Source organism: Camelus dromedarius, chromosome 8, assembly GCF_036321535.1.
Source record: "Camelus dromedarius isolate mCamDro1 chromosome 8, mCamDro1.pat, whole genome shotgun sequence".
NCBI lineage: Eukaryota > Metazoa > Chordata > Mammalia > Artiodactyla > Camelidae > Camelus > Camelus dromedarius.
This window is the reverse complement of record NC_087443.1, coordinates 40585106-40603869: the sequence shown is the minus strand read 5'-3', so window position 1 is coordinate 40603869 and position 18764 is coordinate 40585106. Positions and strand designations below refer to the sequence as shown.

Below are 18764 nucleotides of genomic sequence, written 5' to 3'. Positions count from 1 at the left end.
CTGTACTGGATGTCATATGGCCTCTGTGTAAATGCCTATCAAGAGATGTAATCTATTTCCCTTCCTCCTGAATTTTGAGTTAGACTTGTGACCTCCTGGCCCAACCCTAAAGAATGTGGTGAATGTGATGCTGCGTGGGTTCCAGAATCAAGGCCTCCACAGGCCCTGCAGCTCCACCTTCATGCTGTCGGAACAGTGTCTTGAGGCCATCATCTAAGGCCCACCAAGCATTCAGTGAGAAAAACCAAGGCACTGTGGCTGATAGCTGTCACCAAATGCCACATAATGTGAGGCCATCTTGGACCTTCAAGGTCAGCCAACCCTCCAACTGAATGTTTTATCAGGGAACCTGCGTGAAAGCAGCTGAGGAGTCACCTAGCCAATCTACAGAAACATGAGAAATAATAAACTGTTGTTTTAAGCCACCAAGTTTTGGGGTGGCTTGTTACATAGCAATAGTTAACTGAAACATACCCATTATACTTTAGGAAAATCTCCAGAACCTTGACTCTTCCATTAAAAAAGAAAATCACATTATAGGCCCCTCTTGGATGGATGATCTTTTCTACCTAGGGGTGATGAATCATGCCAACTTTTCTCTGCACCATCACTCTCAGCTTCTTGTCCTGCATGTGTAGTAGGCAGAATAATGGTCCCTCAGAGATGTCCATGTCCTGTCTCTGGGACCTGTGAGTATGTTCTATATCATGGCATGGGGGAATCAGGGTAGCAGATGGAATTAAGGTTGCTAATCAGATGACCTTACTATAAAGAGATTATCCTAGATTATCTGGGTAGGCCCAGTATAATCACGAGGGTCCTTCACATGTGGAAGGAGGAGGCAGAAGGTCAGAGTCAGAGAGAAATATGAAGATGATACACTGCTGGCTTTGAAGATGGAGGGAAGGGACCTAAGCCAAGAAATGCAGGTCATCTCTAGAAGCTGGAAAAAGTGAGAAAACAGATTCTCCCCTAGAGCCTCCAGCAGTAGCACAGCCTGCCAACACCTTGATTTTAGCCCAGTGAGACCCATTTCAGACTTCTGACCTCCAGAACCATAAGATAATAAATCTATTGGTTTAAGACATTTAATTTTTGATAATTTGTTACAGCATCAGTAGGAAATTAACACAGCATGCTTTAGCCACACAAAATGCCTTCTCAAATTCCAAACATTGCTTGCTACCTCAGTACCTTTACACATACCATTCCCTCTGCCAACCTGCCACCATTCCTCATCTGCTTGGCAAGTTCTTTTCATTCCTTGAAGTCTTATTCAGATATTACCTCCTCTAAAAAGCTTTCCTAACTGCCCCATCTCCCCACAGACTAAATTACTTTCTCCTCTGTACCAATAAATGGTTTTAGGAGAAGCAATTGAAAACATAAATACTTTCTCACACACTCATTTTTTAAAAAAATTATACTAGCAAACCATTGGATGGTGGTAATTGAACTTTAAATTTTTTTCCTCCTGTGGCTATAACTTCAAAGTGCCCATCTTGTGAACTTAATGAATCATCAGGTGTTTCTGGGGTATTACTATATACTGAAGTGCTTGGCATATAAGAGTATGCAATGCCCCTCTTCTATAAAGCTTTCTGTGTCCACTCACTCTGGTCCATAGGTCCCCAGTATACCTGTCACTCTCTGCTAGGGCCAACTATGGGCAAAATAGTGATGTAGCCTAACATGACCTTAGCTGCCCTAGCCTCCTCTTGAAATAATTTTCTTTCCTGTGGTGCTACCCCACCCCCAACTTCAGTCCTTGAGATGATGGCCTTCCTGGTGTCCTGTTCTCCCCATAAGAAACAGGTTTTCAGAAAGTGTCAGGCCATTCACTTCCTAAGTCACATGACGGCTAGATGACCATGAGAGTGTTGTCCCCATAATTCAGTAATTCAGGGGCACTGTGGCTGATGAAACTACTCCTTGTTCCAGATAGGTGCATGTTAGTGTAGGGCCACCATTTTAGTTCAGATAAGGGTGTGAGTCTCTTCTAACATAAGAAATTCAGATATTAGAGAGGGTGGGCAGGGAAAGGTGCATCATTTGTGTAAGATGCTTCACTAAGCGTCTCCTAATTGCTCCGAATCACCCCACCATTGGAATATGCCACCTCTTACCATCACTTTTGCCGTGTCTCTTGCTATATTTGCTATTGCAATCAAGGCATGGTAAGCAGTCTGCTTAAAGCCTGAAATCGAAGGCCCATAGAGGGGCCTTTGTCCTTGAAGCTCCATTCAGCTGTTCACAGGCAGTTTGAACAGTGCTACTGCACAGCCACTAAATTTTCTTGTCCTTTAGAAAAGTACATGTTCTGAACTTTGAGAAATCATTTAACTTGGTCATTAAAAATACTAGTGGAACAAATTTTAGTGTCTTTGAAGAGTTAGCTCTGAAAGAAAAACTGAGAATTTTGTATTATTGGCAGAAACAAAAGGGAAATGTTAAGAGTTGCATAATAACTATAGCCAACAGCCAAGTTTCAACTGTGCAGATTTCATTATCCTGAGCTCTTAATCACCAGTCCTAGTCAGGCAGGAGCTGCCTTATGCATAATATAAACATCTCTGCTGGGAAGGAGAATGGGTCCAGACCTGGGAAAGAGACAGTCAGGGCTGGGCTGGGCTTCCCTAAATCAAAACTTCATGGAAATCTAACTCCAGGATAAAACTGCCTTTCATCATTCAAATCAACAATATTTTTTCAATTGAAAAGTTTTGATCAAAACAGAAAAGAGAAGAGATTAAGTAACAGAAAGAACACTGCCCAGAAGTCCAGGAATACAAATCGTACAGAGGCACTTAAAAAAAAAAAATTCACTCCTTCTCCCCACCAGAGCCCTGTAAAGACCTGCAAGAGATCATGCTCTCTCATTTCAAAACGCAGTGTAAGTGGGGAAGGTGGGCCAGGATTAGAAATAATAAACATCCTCTTCTATCTATCCACTGCCAGTAATAAACGCCGACCCAGCTGAAAAATAAAACAACAGATCGAAAACAGTTTAAAAGATGCATAAAAATTTCAGAGTAGGTTTCAAAACCCCTGTAATTAAAGGGTGTGCTACGTTATAGACACCCTGGTCTACTTTTGTTTCTAAATATGCTGTGTAACCTCTCCTTCGATGTTGATTATGCCATTGTTTCTGCTCAAATGCCCTTTCTTATGCCCCTGATCCACCCAGTAAAACCCTTAGGACCCAGGCTGAGCCCCTAGTAAGTGCCAGGCGCACAGGTAGACAGCAGTATACAGGGCAGGTATGGTGCTTGTCTCCTGGGACCTCACGGTCGGCTGGGAGGGACAACTAGATGGGGGACATAATCATATATTTGATAAGCTCCTCGCAGGAAAATGAAAGTTGTCACGAGAGACGGTGACGGGTGGGAGGCCTACAGGGAAGACGAGGGAGGCTCCATGAGGAGACCCCACGTTCCTGCTCTAAGGAGAGTGAGGCGGGTCCAGTCACGAGATGGGAAAGGAAGCAGGTGGGAAAAGCTAGAATGGAGGGAACTGGGGAGAGGGAAGGCTGCAAGGCGGGTGGGGGTGGGTTAGACCAAGCATGGACTTTGAGGCCAGTGCCAGGAGTTTGGACTTTATCCTCAATGTAGGATAGAAGCCACTGCCATTAAAAATTTTTTTGTTGTTGTTGAAGTGTAGTTGATTTACAGTGTTAGTTTCAGGTGTACAGCACAGTGATTCAGTTACACACACACACACACATACACATTTTCTTTTCAGATTCTTTTCCATTATACGTTATTTCAAGAAACCGAATGGAGTTCCCTGTGCTGTACACTAGATCCTTGTTGTTTATCTATTTTATATATAGAAGTGTGTGTCTGTTAATGTTTTAGGCAGAGGAGTCACAAGTTCTGACTTGCTTCTGAAAAGTATCACGGAGACTGCTGGGCAGAGAACATGCTGTGGGGAATGTGAGCAATGGCAGTCAGGAAGCTCCGAAATTTCTCCCGGAGGGAGAGAATGGTGGCTGGGACCAGGGTGGAATCGGCAGAGATGGAGTGGAGCAGACACATTCAAGTTCACTTTTTTAGGAGATCCACTTGGCACATTCTCTCTTTAGACCGCTTCTAGGGTGTTTATCACATTCTTATTTGTAATATTGACAATTATGCTTATGTATCTCGTTTACACCGCACCAAAATTAGGCATTTTTGACAAAAGAGACTTATTCATCTTTAAATCCTCAAATCTTTTCCCGGTACCCGGGCCACATGTGGCCTTCAATAAATATTTGTTTAGTTGCATTTAAAAGTACAGCCACTCTACCTTCCTCAGGAAACCTTCTACTTGGGGCTGGCAGAGACCTTGCACTTGGCTGTCTCTGGTGACTGATCATTAAGCCCATGGCGTCCAAAGCAGCAGCATGTGGCTGAGCCTGCAGCTGGTGAAAGGAACACGTTGAGGGACATCTGTGTGGCCATCATGAGTGGTCTCTGACAGATGGCATTGCACCAGCTATGGCTCCCCCAGCAGGAAGAGCATCAGTAACCATGGGAACCACCAGGGACCAAGGCCTAGGCCCCCCACCAAACAGGAAGGCAGGGGGCAGGGAGGAGCCCTGATATGGGCAGACAGGAGTGGCTTAGGGCTGGATTCGATTTAGAAAAGTAAAGGAATGTGACCTTTCACTGTGCTCTAGTGCTTAGGGCCAATTTATGAATCTTAATAATACTCACATACAAAGGTCTCCTAAGGTTCTCACCCACTTTTAGACTTTTAAGATGCTAATTTGAGGGATTTCCAGCTATTTTCAGTGAGTCACTGCTTGGCTGGAAAAGAAGGGGAAAAGGGAGGCATAGGCAGCCACCACATAGGGAGAAGGATTTCTAATTGATATGAAAGTGAGTCTGGAAGAGGGAGTTCACTCTTCGCCTAAAAGAGTCACATCACAAAAGGCAACGAACTGGACTTTGAGGCAAGTTAGCAATGAAAGAACAGATGCCTTGGTTTCCCCTCTACCCACGTTTCACTAAAATTAACCTTATTCTCTGCAGACAGCAGACTCCAAAACAGTACCAGAAACTTAAGAATAAGGAGTCACCATATACCAAACATTGGAAAGATCTCTGCCCTTGTCCTTTTCTCACCCTCCAAAGTTCTCTCTACCTGAACCAAACTGAGTAGCTTTGCTTGTCTGCTCTGGATGGGGTGGGTTCCTGGGTCTCTATAGAGCTCTGTCTTGGTCTCTGATGAGCCTAGGTTATCCAAGCATTTGGAATATAAATATACTTCAACCCTTGGCTGGCATAAATCCTTTTTTATATAGATGGAGCAAACAGAGACCATTCAATATATGGTCTATTAAAATCCCTGAGACAGAAAAGGACAAGCAGTTAGCTAAAGACACAGAAAGTCTTCATACCGGGGTAGATATGCTCTAAGACAGAAGAAAAAAAAAAAAATCCAATCCATGTACTTGATCATGCAACAGAAGATAATGCAGGTATATACACTAACAGCAGATGAGGCTACAAGTAGGCAACAGAATGAGATAAGTAAAGGCCATGTATAAAGGAAATAAAAGACAGCCAAATTAAAAACCATAATGGCATCAGTCACTAGCAGCCTTGAAAAAGTAGTAGAATGAATTAGTGAGGTACAGGCCAAACATGAGAAACTCTAAATATAGGAGGAAGGCCATCTGAAAATGATGTAACAGAAGATAGGAGGTAAAGAGGCTAACTGTTGAAAAGCAATCCCCTAGACAGTAGGGTTCCTGAAAAACTAAGGTTGCAAAGTGTGACTGAACAGAACAAAATTTCCCCAATACTGAAATGAGGATGCAGTGGGGAGAAGGAAAAGAATAAGACTCTGAGTCTAAACACTTTTCAGGAAAAAAACACTTGTATAATAATCCTGTAAGTATCTCCTAAAACTAATGGTCAAAACATTTCTTTCTATCAAGAAATAATAATAGGGATGACACTTCGCTAACACCCTATTTTAAGACAACAGGAAAATACAGAGCCTTCAAAGGAAAAGGACATAATAACAAATTTCTGAATCAGGTCAAATTAATATTGATGTGACAGCAACACAGAGTTATTTTTAGATACCAAAGACACAGGGGGCAAAAACTCAAATGTCTTTAAGGAATTAATCTGCTTAAAGATACTTGCCAAAACACCCAGAGATAAATCAAAATTAAAAACTAAAAAAAATTTCAGTTTTAAAGAACTTGGGAAACCAAAACCAACTGAGCATATAAGACAAGCCTACATAGTTATTTAGATTTTGGTTTCAAAATTATTTAGAAAAATTGTCTGTAAAAGATAATTAGACAGTAAAAAAAAGGGGGAGGGCAATTCATAGTAAAAGCATAGACATAACTATGAACCTTCATAGACCAAAAGGCATGTAATAAAAATGAAAATAAATTCCATAAAGAGAAATTAATGCAAATAACTGACACCTTAGATGACATATCAGACCCGTGATCAGATTAAGAATGCAAAAATGAAAAACAACACATGGAAGGCTTGCCCATAGCATAAAAAGTGGGCTTAAGTTGATAGATAACCCACCTTCAAAAAAATCCGCAAGAGAGTGCTTTTTTTCCAAGTGTTCTTGGCACATTTATATAAGGACCGACCATAAGGACAAGTATCCCCCAAAACCTAAGTTGTATCAACCAAAATCTCCAACCACAAAGAAATAAATGAAACAGTTAAGAGGAAAGGTTTTATGACAGCAACAAAAAAACTCAACCACTTGGAAATTTTAAAAGTACTCATCTAAGGAAATAACTTTATAAATGGAAAATGTTTTAAAAGCAAATATATTTATCACATCTTTATTAAGAAAAAATGAAAACCACCTAAATCTGTACCAAGTGGAGGAATAATTAAGGTACTTGATATGTGATCTTGGGCAAATTACTTATCTCTCTAAGCCTCTATTTCCTTATCTGTAAATTGGGGATAATTACCTCTCTCAATGGACTGTTGTGAAGGTTAAATTAGATAACGCTTGTAAAATATTTTAATCACTACGCCATCAAGAGAACACTCAGCAAGTCTGATCTATTAAAATTGTCATAATTTACACAACATGGTAAACTGACTATACCTTAATTTAAAAAGTATTAAAATATTTTTTAAGATTGTCATTATTTAAAATTATGTTTACATTGAGTTTGCAATCATACAGAGAAATGCTAATGCTACAGTATTAAGGGGAAAGTGCAGGTTAGTAATCTGGAATCCAGCTGATGAAAACTACATAAAATAAACAAATATGTGTAACTCAGATAAAACTGGGTCTCCTCATTCTCTTACCTAAGTATCATTTTAGCACTGGTGACACATCTAAAAGAAACAAAAAGGTGACTTTTAGAAAGCCATGAGGACAATATTGGTCTTTAAGAATAGGTTTACATAATATAGCAAGCATCTTGCAGCAAAACTCCTGAAAAGTCTCTTTGGAATGTTTCCCCAAAGAGTTCCGCCTCTCAGGGCAACTGCTCACACCTGTCTTTCTGCCTCTCAGGACCCCAGATCTTTTCCCTTCAGGTGCTGCTTCACCCCTTCTCCCAGGCCCAGCCATTGCTCTCTGCTTCTCTCACCTGCATTCCCCTCAGCCAATGAAATGGACCTTCCTTGGGGACTACCCTTTTATTAGAGGGGAGGTGATGGGTGGGTACTAATATGTGACTACTTAAAATTTAATAACTGTCTCTGTCAACTAAAGGGTAACAACACCAATCTCTTCCTCCTGCAACAACACATGGAAAATAAACAGGAAGAAAGTAAACAGGCTTAACGGTGATGGTTGCTGGATAATGGAGCTATGACTTGGTGCTATTTTTCTGTTTTCCTTTAGTTTCTAAATTTTCTACAGCAAAAATATATTACCTTTTTTGTGTGGTAACTTGAGATAAAATTCATATGCCATAAAACTCACCCTTTTAAAGCGCGCAATTCAGGGTCTTTTTTTTTTTTTATATTATATTCACAGAGTTGTACAACTATTCCCACTGTCTAATTCTAGAATATTTTCATCATCCTCAAAAGAAATCTTGTGGCCATTAGCAGTCATTCCTATTCCCTCCTCCTTCCAGCTCTGGAAACTATGAATTTACTTTCTGTCTGTATGAATTTCCTACTCTGGACATTTCTTATAAATGGAACCATACAATATGTGGCCTTTTGTGTCCATCTTGCACTTAGCACGATGTTTTCACAGTCATCCATATTGCAGCATGTATTACTACTTCTGTTACTTTTTATGGCTGAATAATATGCTTAGATGTATTACATCTATAATGAGAAAAATATTTTAACTTAAGAAAGAAGTAATGGGTACATAAGCATAAGCCTTGATTGTTAATTCTAAGAGTACACTGGTACAATCCAATAATAATAAAAAATGATTTTTGATAATGCATAAATTGTTTTTCAGAACCACGTATTTATAAAGCATAGTGAGCCTGTTAAACCTGTTTTTTTCTGACTCAAGCCCTCAACTGAAAAAAAAAAAGTCAGAATCTAAATGATATCTTACTGAGTATCAGACATAGAAACTGAACCAAAAGAGACAGCTGTGGACAACCAGGACGCATATATACAAGTCTATCTCAAAGAAAAGATGAAGAATTCTTGGCTCTTAAATTTTGACTGTTTAAAGGGAATACTTAACGGTAACTGAAATGAGCAACTTAAGAAAACATTTGGAAACTTAGCATATGAACTATTCTGTGGCAATCAATTGTAGTTAAGATTTTTTAAGCTGGATAAATACAGTATAATTTAGCTTTATATTCATTAAGGAAAAAAGTTCCAAGTTTATTTGTATGCATGTATTTGTGTATCTGCAAGTCACAAACACATAAATATTGATGCACACTCAGTGCACAAATTTAATGTTATAATCTTTACTTGGAAAGGCAAATTCTACTTACTTTCAGTTATTAGGGAGATAGCTTGATCAACGTTGACTGCAGCTAACTCATATAAAAGTAAAGGTTCAGTGAAAAATCAAATTCTGTAAATGAGTCAATTACCCAGGACATAAAATTTGGAGCAGTTCAAACACACTGAGGATGCAGTGGGGTGGTGACCAGAATTGGGGTGCTGGTGGTGTCTGGCTCTTGATCTAGGTGCTGGTTACATAGGTATGTTCAGTTTGCAAAAACTCATAACTTCTGATCTGTACACATTTCTCTATGCATGTTATAATTCAATACATTTTTTTAAGTTAAAAAAAAAATAAAGAAACAAAAGACCCTACCATTGTTTTCAGAGGGCTTGTATTCCTCCTGTGGGTGAGCCTGAGCTGAGGGCTAGATCAGGAAGCTTTGTCAAGAATTAAGGATTAAGATCTTTAAAGAGATGTCAAAGTTGTAAATGCTTGTTTGAGAAACCATTAATAATAAGTCTTCAGACTAGATGTGCTTAAAAGTCTATTGGTATGTAATGAAGTCTCTATAGTAGTCTGTCATAAGTTGTTGTTCATTGAAAGTATTCTCTAAAGAGGTCACTTGGGCCAGCTTGTGTAGCATCAGAGACCACCTGCTGTGAAACCGTCAGATATGACAATCAAACCATTGCATTTAGTCATTTATGAGACTATAATATGTCAGTTAGCATTAAGTTATGCTCTGATTCAGGCAAAGGAAGAAAACTGTTTTCTTCCCCCCTCTGGGATTTCTTAGCAAAGTTAGACCATAAACCCAAAAGTGCTGGTGGTCAAAAGCCAGATTCCTTAAAAGTCTCATATTTTATTCGAGGTTATTGGCTGACGTCAATGTGAAGATTCTGGCTAGGATTTCCAGGACATGCTTCTATACCCTCCAATTCAAGAGGGGAATTAATACACAAAAGATTGCACATTTTTAAAAAGCAGGATGAAGCACTGTTTGAGGGAGTGGAAGATGATACCATTATTTTGGCATGCAACTGGCACTCAGCAGACTTTCAAATGTCCATAACTTTCATCCAATTATAAGATTTTATTCCCAGAAAAATATTTAGGGTTACAAAAAGATTCCATAAAGGAATGTTCATCATATTACTGTGGAAACAAAATATTAGAAATAATTTTAGAAATCCAACCAGAGGGGACTGGTTAAAAAAAAAAAAGTCCATATAATAGGAGTATATAGCCATCAAAAATGGGCTATAGGAGACACTTATTATTATAGTTAGAAGTTCATGAGTAACACCATTCTTTAAAAATTATGTACCTAAATATACACAGAAACATTTGGGATAGAGAAATGTTAAAATATTAATGCCAACTAGGATTATAATTGACTTAATTTTTCTTTTCTACATATTCCATCTTTTCTATAACAAACGTGATAACAAAGGAATTTTACAAAAAAGTGAGGGTGAGGAGGTAGGAAAATCAGGTGCTAAAATGTTTATGTGCATGAGAATACATTCTTCTTTCATTTTGTGGCATTAGTGTCTATTCTTTACTTCTTCTCTACATATTGTGAAAGCTTTACATGAAGTGCCTTTCATATGGTAGGAAACAGCCTTAACACTACTAGATGCTTCCTTGCAGTTCTGAGCAGCCATCCAACCCATCAACAGTATCATCTTAAAGCTCCTGGTCATTCAGCTCCCTTGAATTATATCAAAGAGACTACCATCTCAATAGACTCAACACAGAAACTGCACAGCCACTCAGCCCAGAACAATGTAGTGGGGATACACCAACTGCCCACTATGTGTAGGAACGCCCATGGGAAAACCTCCTCCTGTACTCTTTCCAGACCAACTCATGAGATTGAGAGATTTCAGTTCTAGTGTCAGGAGAGAGCTGCTGGTCTACCCCCAATGAATACATTTAAAAAAATTTAGAATCTGAAATATTGTAAAGGTTCGCTGTGGATTTTTGTTTGATACACACAAAGGGAAACAATCTCCCTTCCTTGAAGTCTCTTTCCAGGAGCCTTAATGATCAGCTGCCAAATTTAGCCTTGGCTGCATCTCCATCATGTCTATTATTCCTCCATGCTATTGATGTGAGGCCAAATCTCATCCCTATTTAGAGCACACAAGAGCAGATGTCTTGATGAAAGGGGGAGTTGGTGAACGTATATTGAAGAGAGCCAGGAGCACATGCTGTAATGAACGGAAGCATACAGCTTCATGGCTTAGGGTGCTAAAAGCACATTCACACAAAAGAATCAACAGCCTTGGTCACATCACATGAGAAGTAAAAGAAAGGAGGGAGAACCATAGAGAAGGCACTCAAGAAATCGGCTGCTTGTTAGAATCACTGGGGGAATGTGTTCTGTTCTAAATACTGCTGCCTATACAAGAGTGTCCTTGGCAGCACTATTCATGATAGCCAACAACTGGAAACAAACCATCAACAGTGCAGTGGATAAAAAAATAATAAGTCAAGGTCTAGCCACACAATGGAATATTATACAGCACCAAAATGGAGGAACTACTGCTTCATACATTATAATGAATCTCACAAACATAATATTGTGGGGAAAAAGCCAGATACAAAAGAGACTTCATTTATGGAAAAGTTCATAATCAGGCAAAACTAATGCATGGAGTTAGAAGTCAAGATAATGGTTGCCTTAAGAAGGGATTTGGGGGTGCTGGTGATGTTCTGTTTCTGTGTTTAGGTCCTGGTTATGTGAGTGTGTTCAGTTTTTGAAAATTCTTTAAGTTACATACTTATGATTTGTGTATTTTTCTCTAAATAAGATATACTTCAAAAAAAAGTTTTAAATTCAGATTCCTGGGTCTTAACATGAATTGACTAAGACTGGGCTATAAATTTCCTGGGAGTATCCCAGTGTATAGCAAAGGCTGAGAATCACTGGACCAGATAATCTACACCTAGTGGTGTGCTAGAGCCAGCGCTTACTAGTTCATGAACTGATTGTTAAATTTTCAGGATTTTTGCAAGCTTATTAAAATACAGTCAGTATTAAAAATTAAATTATATGAAGTTTCAATTAAATAAATTATACTAAAAACAAAGGTACTAAATCCTCAAAACTCATCACTTTGTATTTATTTTACTGTATTTTACTGTTATGTATATTTGTGAGGTTATTTATGTCAACTTATCTGTATGGTGGAAATACTATATACCAGTGCACTTCTGTGTCATCTGTTTCCAAATCCATGCTCTGTCACAGTGGTGGTTTGAAACTGGCCATGGTGGGAGTAGTTACGCCACAGAAATTGGCAGCCACTCCACATCAGGGCTTGCTTTATTGTTCTGTTGACTCTCTTGACTTAAGAAAATGATTAAAAATGTTAATAATGCATATTAAACTTAAAAGTGCATTGTATGTGTAGCTGTTACATGTGAATAGTACATTTAAGGAAAAATCCGTATAGTATTACAGCCATTATTTGGTTCAGCAAAGAAATCATTCATCTTTGATGAATGAGCACAGTTCTGACCCAGTCTTTGTTATTTCACTTTTGTCTTACTCATTCACATAAAGGAATATACCAGCCAGAATTTACTTGGGAATCACACTCCTTCATCAATTGTACTACAGGTAAAGGATAGATAGATGAGTTCAGCAAAACCAACAAGCATTTTGTGAAACCCAGTTAGCTATATGGAATTTCCAATAAAGAGCACTTTTTATTTTATTATTATTATTTAAAAATTGTATGCTATACACATTCTTTATGTCAGTAACCTTTATAATCAATTTATACATGCACGTAAAGGCATTCTTTTTTTTTCTCCAGGGAGCTAATCTGACTTACCGGCACATCCCTGTCATGCTTAAGATTCCATGACTCTCTACTGTGATTTCAGAAAGAAGCAAACAAAGTAAGACAGGACCCTCTTTCAGCCTCTAAGACGTGAGTTTCAGCATAAGACAGAGCAACTTTAGAGAGCCTCGCTACTCAAAATGTGGTCCTCAGCCCAGCAGCACTGGCAGCAGTGAGGAGCCTGTGAGAAATGCATAACCTCAGGTCCCACCTCAGAACTCCTGAATCAGAATCTGTATTTGTATCAAGATGCCCAGGTGACTGATCCGCACATTCAAGTTTGAGAAGCCCTGCTTTAAAAATAAACTCCTCGGTAGGAACTGAAACTTATATAACCAGTCTGAGACAAGTAATAAGGTGATCTTTAAGCCTTTTGCACCAATTTAACCATCGCACTGGGGAAAATGCATAATCGCTACCTCTCAACTTGAAGAGAAGGACACACATCTTGCAGTACACATTTGTCAAATACTGAAAAGGGAAACTGAGCCAATAGGAAAATAAAGGCTCTTCTAGGCCACTTGGATTATTAATTTAAAAAAAGCGGGGGGGGGGGGGGCGGTACAAGTAAGAAAAAAAAACCCGACAACACAACAGTAGTTTTCCTCCATGTATGTGATGAACGGGACATATTGCCAAAGACTTCGTTCCAAAAATCCAAAACGGGGCAGCAAGTGCCACATGACAAAGTGTGGCAGCTGGGGACAGGAGTGTGAGGAAACACTTCCCAGAGATGTAATTTAGGCCAGGGTAGCTATCAAGCGCTGAGGGTGAAAGGGGGAAATTGCAGTGCGTACACTTTCTCCCATCAACATATCAATCAGCAACCCAAGACAAAAAGAAAAGACAGGGCCTGCTCACAGAAACAATTCAATCCTAGAGTTAACTGAAATGAAGGGAGGGAAGTCTCACATGCTTTGAAATTGAAAGCAAAAATGTTCTACTGGCCACAATATTCTCTGGAAATATTTCTTAGTTATTCGGCTGAAAATATAGTAGCTGCTTTGAGATGCAAAGGTCTACGTGGAAAACACGTTAGAGACTTAAACAGTGTCTGGAAGGAAATGAGAATCACAAATCTCCAAGACGAGCTTGGTATTAGTTTGTGGCAAAAATTGAAGCAATAAAATAATTCAAGTGAACCTTGGCAACCCTAGAGTGTGAAGAAAACAAATGTAATTGTGACCAGGCCACTGGTACTCAGAGATACCACTCGGCCTGTTTCTACCCAAGAAAAAAGGTTACTGTAATCATCCCTTGCAATATCAGAATTCGAGTGACTCCAGTACATTTAGCAGCAAAATGATAAGAATGCCCTCATGTGTTACGTTACATTTTCCCTTGAGATACTTTGGCAAGGCTGAGAAGAGAACTCACCCTCGTTGAGCACCTGCTATCTGTGTTACATGTGTGATTTCATAACACCCTTGGAATCCTCTGAGGAGGGCTGATACTGTCCCCATCTTACAGGTAAGCAAAACGAGGTCCAAAGAAATATTTCACCCATGTGACAGAGTTAATAAAAAGCCAGAACTCCATAAAGTTAAAAACGCCACAGTTGATTAAAACAGGTATCTCAACAAAAGACAGCTTGGAAGGCATCAGAGTATGAGGCTGTTATGTTTTGAATGAGGGGAAAGAACTTGTCTATACTGGCATCAGTGAAGATAAGTGAGGTTTCTCCTAGTGCCCACCATATCTGTATTCTGCTGGAATCCTCCTATCACCCACTTCTTGATGTGTATTAGGTTTCAGATGTATTTCAAACTTGATCATTGTAATTTTGGCTAAGTTGGAGGGTTTAGAAGACTTGGCATAGTTCAGGCAGTATTATGTAACAGAACTGAGCCCTGGGCTGGGCCTGGGAAACCTGGGTTCGGTTCCAGCTGTGTCACTGAGTAACTATGTGAGTGGGTAAGTGACATTGCTTCTTTGGATGATAGGTTTTTGGTTTTTTTTTTCTACCTACATGAGGCTGGACCTTTCTGGGTCCATGATTCAACCCTCCCTGACTCAACTGTTGAAGATTGTGACTCCCATCATAATATATTAGAAATGACCTGAAGAGTTAATAGATCTGTCCAGGTGAGACTGCTGTGTGGTTCAAGTTACCAAATAAAAACCAAAAAAACAAAAACCCCACAAAAATAATTACTTAACTCCTATACTCTACTACCTGCAAGAGTAACCTGGAATGTCATATGTCTGTGAAAATCCAAGCTCTATCTCCAGTTAGTTCTTTGACTTAATATATGTTTCCTTTTTGCTTCTGTAAAATTGGAATTAATAAAAAACATTAGCTGTAATGCAGTAAAGTGGCACCTAGTAGGAGCATAACAACAACTGGTTATTGTTACTCCAATGGTCAGTAGGGGTTTGGACTATGGTTCGGTAATAGTTTAGAGGGAATTTCTTCACAGAGGGAAGGAGCCTGAGAGTGTAACCTCATCAGCACCGAGAACTTGCACTAACCTCTGCAATAGATAAACTCAGGTGCAGAATGGAGAAATGTAATCATGCTTCTTCTTGACCTAGTGATATCTACCTCTTTCTTTCTTTGTAAAACTTTCTAGTTCACCTCTCAGTGGATAAACCTTACCAGAGACATCCTGGTGTACCTGATGGAACAGCTGGAGGGAGGATTTGAAGGCAGGGGTGTCTGGGAACCCCTGGAAAGAACAGCTGTCATACTCATATTTCATTTTAGTGTCTTTATTTGCCCATTTCCCAGTTTCTGCCCCATGTGCACAAGGAACAAGAGATTCTACGAAGAGGAGGAGTGAATTCACTTTCTTTATAAACTACAAAGACAAACCTTTCTGATGCTGACATGTAAATAACCAATCCATACACATCCCATCCATTTGAGTGACAGCCTCTTGCCCTCCCCACCCAAGCACTCCCTTTCCCCACCCCTCCCCCACCACTCAAACACTCTCCCATCTCCTGCCCTTTCCTGCATACATCACACTCTTTGTGACTTATTTTTCCTTCCCTCGACAAATTTTGTTTTAGTGTCGTGAAGCTGATGGGAAGCCCGGGTGGAGAAAGGAAGATGAACACGAGGACCAGCTTCAAGTCACCTGTACTCTTTGAACCCTATTAGGTGAAGCCAGAGTGAGGGCTTCAAATGAGATTGACCTGCCTGTTTTCTCAAGGGAAGATCAATAGAAAGATGAAAGAAAAAAAATTCCTCTGTTTTCTCCAGGTAAATTTCCTGAGTGAAAAACATAGTAACATTTCAAATATTTCCAAGATGTTTTGGGATAAATCAAAACATTAATCAAAGCCTCTGAAGTTCAAAAAAGCAAACAAATGATTGCTAATTAAATTACTATTAGAGATACTGTGCTAATTCTAAGGTCTCTTTTGGTGCTAACATTATATGATTCAGAGTATAATTTTATTCTTTAAGTAACTATAGGTTTATAGTTGTTATACTGATAATTTACAACACACCATTGTCATAGCTAAGCAAGTATCAGTTGATAGTGAGGTCTTATGCTGTAGTGGGATCTCCCCAGTATGATAGTGCTGTTAAGGTATATCTTGTAATGATACATTATATAACAACTTTTACAGGACAAAGCTGTTATAAGGAAAGCTTATAACAACCCTTTAAATGCTTAAAAGTATCTCTTAACTAAGCTTTTAGGGTTATTAGCTTCAGTTGGGGGTTTCAGTATATTAAAAAGATGACATAGTAAGATTTTCTTTAGTAATTTATTCATTTCATTTTTATTACACCTTTATATAATACTCCCTGAGAAGCATTAACAAGTGTTAACAAACTATTCTACAAAAAGTAGGAAGGGAGCATGGAAGAGGGGGAAGAAAAGATTGTCAACCCCGGCAAAAACTGAAAAAGTCCTGCTTAGTCTTTAAATACCGGCCATTTTCAGGACTTTAGTTGGGGTTTATCTATTATGTATCCAAATCTATCTATGTGACACATTTCAGTCAAACCGAGGTTTCACAAGGAATCCAGTACTCTTAAGCATCATGCCAAGCTGTAATGCTTTCTCAAAGATGCTGTGCAGATTCAGACAGCTCTCAATGCTTTTGAAGCAATAACATCTTGAGCCTGAGATACTGTAATTCAGTGGTTCTAAATGAATGCATAATCTCTCCCTCTTTGGCTGAAATTTAACATTCTGTCTTTCTCCTAACTCTCACCCTTTAATTATCTATCTAGGTAAAAATGTGCTTGGAAAAATTTTTTTCCCATGCATACATGGAATTGCAGAGTAATTCCACAGAGTGGAAAATGCTGAACTTCTCATAAATGTACTGTTGACCCTCAATTCAGACTTTTGGCAGGTATGATCTTGATTTATTTTCTCATTTTTCCTACATGAATGTTTAATATCTTGTTTTTAAAATCTGTTTGTAGGATCCGTAAGACCGGAGACCCCATGGTAAAAAAACTTTCTTAGATTTTTCATGGTGCCATGCCAGAAAGTACACATGAATACTTTTTTTGCTGTTTTACTTAAAAGAATGAAATTTTTTTTTTTTAAACAGCTATGCCATTGAATGTTATAAGCTGTAACTACCAAGGTATCTTAGACAAGTTACCACCTTTCCTGGCTCCAGTTTCTCTTGGAGAAGATTTTTCCAACTAGAGAATTTAGTTTTTGGAGTAAGACAGAACTTAAAAAAACAAACAACTATTTCTTCCATTTATTAGAAGCAGGAATTGAACCCATGGCCTAATCTCTTTGAACCTTCAATTTCTCACCTGTCCTTTGGGGATCAAGACAGTAGTTTCACCTCACAGTGATTTGTTTTTGTTTTTTGTTTTGATGCAGCATGAGAACATAAATGTAAAGAATGCAGCACATTACCTGAACTTTGGTTTATGTTCAAAAATGTTAACTATTATTATATCAATTTTCTTTCAGCCCTAGAGCACTAAGATTAGAAGTAAAATCTTCATTATCAAGCACCCAAATCCCTAGTATCCTCAGCTGTTCTGGCACCACTTGGAGCCCCAAAGTAGAAAAAAAAAAAAAAAGTCTCATCAAGAACAACCTGATTCAATGCCCATTTTTAGTACCACTGAACTCACAGAGTAAATAGATTAATTTTAATAATCATTGAAATTATGATATTCATAACTGAGTCAGTCAGAAATGACAAAGACAAATTGTTTTAAGACAAATGACTATGAAACTTGTTCTGAAATGTAGGCCTAGGCCCAGAATTAGACACAGGACGTCACCAATAGGTCATGGGTTTGCACAAAGACACTGACCTGGCTCGCTGGAAGTGAAGAACAGAACACCTTGCTCACTGCTGGACTTACCTGCATAAAAGAGAGAAATAACTTTATAAATCCTGCTGCTTGCTAGAAGCACATGGGGAGCCACTAACATTTTCAGCATACATCGTTTCCCCCCGCCCCCAAAGGGCAGAATCTGCTGTACTTTTGCTAAGTGTCAGTGTTAAAATGGCATTTCTTGGGGTCAGAGACATCCTGAAATAGCTAAGTTAACTTTCTGTTGCATTTCTGAAAATATATTTCTGAGCATTTAGGGATGATATGAAAAAAGCATTTAGCCTCAAACTCATGAATATGAACAAGGAAAACTTTACAGGCATTTTACAATACAGGAGTCACGGAAGTGGACATGCTCCAAAATAACATTTTTAGACAGTATTTTCTTAAGTAAAAGTCCGAATGATTGTGTTTTTTCCTATTAAATTATATTTGCATAGTTAATAAGTTATGTTGTGCCAACGACATCAAATTACCCGTGCTTTTACTTACAACTCTATGATCACACACAGCCCTCTGTACTTAAGTTTACACGACCTTCAAAATTTGGGAAAACAACAAACAATGGACAAGTTTAGAATACTGACCGTGATTTTACTGCTTCCTAATCATTTTTCAAAGTCTTCCACACTGGGATGAACAAGTTAAATCCCCTTCCCACTAATACGATCAAATATGATCCAGGAATCTCAGAGGAAACCTAGTTTAATAATACTTTGTTGCCCACTCCACCTGTGGAGCAGTAT

General features: G+C 38.8%; 1 protein-coding gene across 4 annotated transcripts in view; it reads right to left on the bottom strand.

Moving 5' to 3' along the window:
- RHOBTB1 (Rho related BTB domain containing 1) overlaps positions 1 to 18764 on the bottom strand; it is a 116468-nt gene that overhangs the window by 44276 nt on the left and 53428 nt on the right. For all 4 annotated transcript variants that reach the window (XM_064488139.1, XM_031461241.2, XM_031461243.2 and 1 more), the window contains one exon: positions 17995 to 18045. The gene's annotated coding sequence lies outside the window, so the exon portion shown is untranslated. The remainder of the gene's footprint in view (positions 1 to 17994; positions 18046 to 18764) is intronic.